The sequence below is a fragment of the Gadus chalcogrammus genome, chromosome 3 (assembly GCF_026213295.1).
Source record: "Gadus chalcogrammus isolate NIFS_2021 chromosome 3, NIFS_Gcha_1.0, whole genome shotgun sequence".
Classification (NCBI taxonomy): Eukaryota; Metazoa; Chordata; class Actinopteri; order Gadiformes; family Gadidae; genus Gadus; species Gadus chalcogrammus.
In genome coordinates this window covers 20,778,107-20,784,930 of record NC_079414.1, presented here as the reverse complement: position 1 = coordinate 20,784,930, position 6,824 = coordinate 20,778,107, and the positions used below count along the sequence as shown (strand labels likewise).

At 44.7% G+C, this 6,824-nt stretch overlaps 1 protein-coding gene across 3 annotated transcripts in view; it reads left to right on the top strand.

Moving 5' to 3' along the window:
* Positions 1-5,932: 5,932 nt before the first annotated feature.
* LOC130380189 (glucagon receptor-like) overlaps positions 5,933-6,824 on the top strand; it is a 20,805-nt gene continuing 19,913 nt past the window's right edge. For 2 of the 3 annotated variants that reach the window (XM_056587381.1, XM_056587379.1), the window contains exon 1: positions 5,933-6,308. The gene's annotated coding sequence lies outside the window, so the exon portion shown is untranslated. Of the gene's footprint in view, positions 6,314-6,824 lie in introns of all 3 variants that reach the window. The other variant, XM_056587380.1, reaches the window with a different exon arrangement.

Below are 6,824 nucleotides of genomic sequence, written 5' to 3'. Positions count from 1 at the left end.
TAAAGTTGACACAGGAGTCCCTCCACTCCACGGAGATATTAACCAGTGGTAGTGAATGTAGGCCTACTCACATTCAACTTTAACTTCAATTTATTTACTTAAATAAAATTGGAAAAGTACAGGCTCTGAAATGTACTCAAAGTATAAAAGTAAAAAGTAGCCATGCCTGCAGTTTCTGTGCAAAGCTGAACCTCACGTCCTATTAATCTAATTCAAAGTGTTACAATTATACTATTCTAAGTAAAATAAATAATAAACATTATCTTTGCCATGATTTGCCAATCAGTTTTCAATGACAGCAATAGAACTCGAAAAAACTCAAAACGAGAACACACTTAAGGTCTTTTGTTCGAAATTCCCTGAAGTGTTTGAACTTCGTTGCGGTCCACCTCTGTATTTAACACAAAGGACATTGATACCATAGTATCGTCATAGTACAACATAAAGGCCTCTACGTCTCACTTTACCATAATTTAAGATCAATGTGTACTGTACCATTCATCAGAATTACCAGTCGAGTCTGTATGTTAAAAGTATATGATTGTTGTGTAAATGACTGGAATCACAACATGGGATGTTATCTGTTGATTGCTAGGCAATAAAGTGGTTGAAAAAACCCATTGTAAAGTTAAGATTTTCTTTTTAAACCCTCTGAGCCCTGTCTTCCCGTGCTTAACGTGCCACGTTGACCACCTCGCCACTCCACAGAGCATCATTCTCCAGCGCGTTCTTGGTCTCAAGAACCCACAAAAAGCGAGTGAGTAAGTTCATCAAATCGTAGCCGATTTCAGGGGCTTAGCAAGATTGTGTAATTTCGGAGCGCCACAGGATTAAATGATTAGGGACAAATCAGGGCTGAACCCACCAACAATAACGTGAAATTCTGGAATAAATGAATAGCGCACCACTGATGACCAAACTCTCGACCAGGCTTTTGGGAATAGCATTCCATGTCGAGACAGCATCTACATGACTCCTCCTCCTTGCTAGCCTACCCCTGTCCCTCAGGGCCCACGCACGCACTCTGGTGACTGGGTTGCTTTTGGGCTTTTAACCACCTCCCCTCCTCCACCCTGACGTGCCCCCATCCGGCCCCTGCTCCCTGATCCCCCTTCGTGATGGTGTGGCTGTGGAGTTCCAGAAGCTGCTGGAGGCTGGCCTAATCGAGCTGGTCAACGCTGCGCCAACCTGCTGGTTGCTAAGAAGCAAGGGGGGGAGGGGTGTGTGTGTGTGGGGGGGGGGGGGATACATGCTGCCTTCAGCTGAAAAACAGACACAGCAGTTTGGTGGTACTATTTACTAAAGCTGCCCCACTCAGCCCTGCTGTGTGGATTGTTGAGGAAGGACGCACTGTGGACATGTCATCTCATCAACCGTGCTCACACATTTTGAGATCATGTGGTGGTGGGTCCTGCACTCCCCACTGGTAGCTGAATGAGGTGTGGGTACTATTGAGCCAGGCCTCATCCAGCTTCTCCACTCTCCATTCCAGGCAACAGTCTCACTGCAGGACCTCCAGAAGCCACTGCACCAGACCATTACTCTCCCCAATGTCTCTCTTCCATGGGGTCAAGGTAGAGCTGTCATGCTTGAAAGTTCATCTGTGTAGCCCGTGGACACGGCTCAACTGGCATAGACAGGGACCCTGGTGGAAGACTGTACCGCCTGTCTTCTGACTGCTGCTGTGCTGCCATCGATGCAGCCACTGTGACGGCCAGCAAAGCCCTCGGAGCAAGACGTATGCGGGGTGCTCCTTGGTCTCCCACACCGTCAACCCTTCTTCATGGGGGTCTACGACCTTCACTCTAAGTGAGGAGAGATGGCCTTTAACTGATCTGTTACAAATCCCATGGTCACCGACTTCTATGACTCGACGATGGACTCCTACAGCCATAACCCCAGACAATATCTCTGCAAAATCTTTGCACAGTTTGCGCCCCTTTTTGGGGGACAGGGACATCGAGCATATCCACACGGCCTTATATCAACCTGAGCCAAATGGAGAGACAGCCAGCCTGTGAAGAACGGCATCAAAGCCCACCTGCCTCTGCCGCACCTCTCCTCACCCTGCTACAGTACAGAGGGGTGCAGCATTCCGCTGTCGGCAGCTCCCTGACGATAGTGACGGGGGCCCCTGCTGCCCTTGAATCAGCAAATCTCCAAGCAGAGCCCTTGAAGGTCCAGGGACACCAACACAGGTGTGAAGAAGAGCCGTCAACCGCCAACGCCAGATGAAATGACTGTGGGACTGACGCGGAGGCGGGAAAACACCGTCTTTCACAGTATTGGCCTGGGTTCGATTCCGCCGTCACCACCGAAACCACAGGCTACTGTCGTTGTGGTCCCCGCCTATGTAGAGCTGCGCTCCGCTCGGGCCAGCTACCTTCTGCCTGTCGGATGGATCAAGTTGGCACCTGAGCCACCTTCGGGAAGTGGCACTGCCTGCCGCCACACACCCGGGGGCTCACATTGACTCAGGCTTTATAGCAGGTCCCTTGGACTTCCCAGCCGAGCAGCTGTCAGCCCCGGCTGGACGCCTGCAGGTAACCCTGCTGAGCGACCAGGTAGTTAGCACATAGCTTGTTATATGGCAGGATAATGTACATGGCTGTTGAAGTTTTCCGGCATGTAGGGCAGGGGTTCCCAACCTTTTTTGACCCAAGATCTACTTTTCAAGTAGCCAACCTCCCGAGATCTACCAGTCTAGTGTCAACATTGCAAACCTACCTCCATTCTGTCTGCGCACGGCACCTTCTCAACAATTAGCAATAATCTTCCTCCCTCTCAGGGTGAAAATGATAGGTCTTAGCTCGTTTCCCCTCAGCCATGTCAACGTTTAGGAGTGCGTGACTACTGTTGATGGCTTTCAACTACTGTTGACAGTGCATGCGCCACTGCGCGTATATGTCCCGCGCAAATACTTTTTAAAAAAAAAAAAAATAAAAAAAAAAAAATAAACTTTTTTTTTCCTTCACCCCTCGCGGTCGACTTGGGATCTGTCGGCGGTCGACTGGTAGACCGCGATCGACTGGTTGGGCACTCCTGATATAGGGTAACCACGTTTATTCTTGATGACACGACTGAAGCTGTCCTTGCTCTACGGTTAGCACACCCACCCTGCATCAAATCAATGAGGATCCTATTTCCTCCAAAGGAGTTATTTAAATCACAGCCTCATGATGTGAAATATAAACAAATGCATTTGAACTAGTATATGATACAACTTATATTCCTGTCCAGTACATAAATGGACAATAAGACAACCTTTTCTTTATTTATGAATAATAATATTATTGTTAGTGTTTCATCAATCACAACAATTAACATGAAGGTTTGTCTGTGTGTGTGTGTGTGTGTGTGCGTGTGTGTGTGTGTGTGTGTGTGTGTGTGTGTGTGTGTGTGTGTGTGTGTGTGTGTGTGTGTGTGTGTGTGTGTGTGTGTGTGTGTGTGTGTGTGTGTGTGTGTGTGTGTGTGTGTGTGTGTATGCGTGTGCAATGTAATTACATACCTTTTATATTGTACTATTATTTATTGTCTATTTAGTATGTGACGGGTGTATATATATCTAGGTATGCACACGGCCATGTATTTGTCAAATCTGCATCTCTAAAGTACATGTTGTCCATCAGATTGTTGATTGATTGATTGTGTTGGTGAAGGCATGTGTGGGATGCAAATATGTCCATTCCATCAGCGCGGCATGCTCTTGAAGCTTTGTTAGCCTCTCCCTGCTAATTTATATGCCATGCATACATTATTCCACGTTCTGTTCTGCTTGCAGTGCCCCATGAGGGAGCGTAAGTACCATAGTGTTGATTGGAAAGACATGAAGAGTGTATTCTACAGAGGGCTCCAGACAAGATGCCTCTGCTCTGAGTGTTTATGCAGGCCTCCGTAAGTTAGCACTGGAGATGACGTAGAATGTGTTGCTTTTCAATACACAGAAGAGCACGTCATCGCACTGTTGTGTGTGACCTTGAAAAGAAAACTGCTTAGCCTAACCCTAATAAGATACTATGCTAACGTAGGAATATGCTCTATTCTAAAGGTCCATGGAGCCGGATCCAAATATGGCCGAATTATTTTACCTCATCTTCCTCCCTCTTCCTTCTCCCTGCTGGTTCACTATGGACTTTGTCTTTATCCCCCCAAGGCTCTCTCATTGTCTCCCTCTGTTAGCCAAGGTTTCAGAGGGTGCGAAGGCGCTGAAACACAAGATGACTCAATGAAGAAAACAGAATAGAGGCAAAGTAGGAACTGCGTAGGTTCATCTCCTTCCCGAGGAATTACATCTTCGGCATCACATGAAGGAATTCATGGCTATCGACAGAAATGCTTTTCATGCCAATGGAGACGTTACATTGAAAACTATTGGAATGTGATGTAGGTGTATGTGCGTGTGCGTGTGTGTGGTATGTACCTGTTTGTTTGTATCGAACCATACATCCAGGAAGTTCCTCTGCCAAAGAAAGGATGACTTAAATGCAAATTAAATAATAGAAAATAATAATGAATCTGTTATTACTTTGTATGTTCTCTGTTGGAGTGTGATGTACGACATATCAATAACTGATCTAGGCATACTCAGTTGGGGGCTGCACACCTGTTGCCCATTGAGTAATCAGTGTGCACACGTGTTATTGCACCATCCATCACCACAAACACTTAGGGAGAGATGTCCTGCATGGCAGCATGGACCAACAAGTCATATCATTATCCGCAAACTTACCATAAACCAGATTTCCAACCAAACCACGCTGCGTCCTTGTCTCTATCATTTTCTTTATTATATTGCTGTTGCAAAATGAATCACCATCAAATTCAACCACCATGTCATCTCTATGAAATTATTTCACTATTTAATTGTACTATTTGCCTTGATCCAAATAGGCCTATACTAACCAAGAAGTAACCTGTGCTTTTTTTTTTTTTTTTTATGTTTTTAGAGAGAGAAAAAGGGAGAAAGATTCTAATTTAAAATAATTGTGTTTTCTCCTTTGTAGGCTAATATTTAACTGAAGTGTCCTTGCTGCATTTATTCCTTTATGTCTCGGTCGAATGCTGCATTGCGATATAGCTGATCATATTAATGTGTTGTAAAGCAGCAAAACAAATCTGAATTATTACAAAAATGGAGCTGATTGGCTGGGGCTTTCGAGCGAATGGATGGCGATCGTGAAAGCGCCCGAACACATTGACTATTCAAGGGCGCAACCCTCAACTTCTATACCACCAACAATCGGACCTGTTTAGCCACATTATTTGTCTTCACGGTTTCGGTCAGAATTTTTTTTTTTGTTAATGTTTTGGTAATTCACAACTGGCCCACTGATGACTGTACCACAGACAGAGTGTGAAGGAATTTTACTGTAACCATTTCACTATGAATTTTGCAGATGTATTTATCTTCCGCGTCTTATTAGAGTTTCCATAAATGGAGAAGGTAGGGGAAGGTAAGGGTTGAGGACGTACCTTGCTGAAGGATGCCTACAGGTAAGGAAGGGACTTGGAGATCAAACACCGAACCTTAAATCTGGGAGTCAAGAACTAGGCATTCACTATCTTGCAAATATTATGCCTCTGCTTATATAGGTTCCAGGCTTTGGTTTCAAAACATAGAACGCATAAAGGTTCTAAGCCATTGACGACTAACCATTTACCTATTGCATTAACTCCCCAAAGCTGCCGTGAAACACTATATGGCAAGTTTTTGTATTCAAATCTCACCATATGGATCATCATGGAGATGAGCCACTTCTAGACAGGTAGAAAGCGAGAGAATGATCAAATGGGGTTGTCTTACATTATTTGTAAACCTATGAAATGTTAAAGCTGCTCTTGATGCTACAGTCATCACATGACGTCATTGTGACTTGGAGATGGCTGGGTGGGCGTGAGGTGGGGGTTACGATATTGTGCTGCTCCACTCACCCTGCTGCGTGGCGCGAATTACGCACAGCGAAAGAACATTCTGTGAAATAGGCTCCACAAGTCTGACAGCCGTCAGCTAGGAGTTTCTCCATGCATCCCGTAAAATATCCATCCTCACATAACGGACGCACATAACACAATTGGACGCAAACGAAATCTCCAGACCAGAAACTAAACGAAAACTTAGACAAGCAACTTTGGACTTTTAGGTGTTAAGTGACATTTAAAAAAACAACGTGTTTTCTGCCTTCGGAATCTCGGAAATACTTTTGCGTCTATCTTGTGGTGGATGGATTTTAATTTTGCCCATGGGCCAGGGCGGGAAATGAGCTACGGTGGGCTCGGGGGTTACAGAGGCGTAACAACAGGACCGAAAGGTAAGGTAAAGAGAATCTATCTTTGAGTGGAGAGGAACATGCAAAATGATCCAATGTTGTAACTCTGATCATTATCATTTTCACATTTTAATTAACACTGAATTAGTGTGCGTGCGTGTGTTTCTGTTTTAGGAGCAAACCATAAACATTCATAAACAAAGTCATTCATTTTATTAAAAGTGTCCCGTCCCCCTCCACAAACACACACACACAAACACAAGCACGCACATTCATGCGACCACGCACACATTCAAAAATTTACAAAACTGAAACTACCTGAAGATTGAATCGAGGGCAGAGGAAGAAGAGAGAGCGCGAGAGATAGAGTGCGATATAATGTAAGAGGTTCCCAGCTGTGTATCAATACCTCAATAAATAAGTTTACTCTATCACATGTTATGGAGACTGATCAAATATGCCTTCTCGATCACATTATTTGATCACACGTGTCGCTAACTGAACACCAAATCAAACATCAGTCATGTCTCAGAATCTACTGATTAGCATTTATGAAAA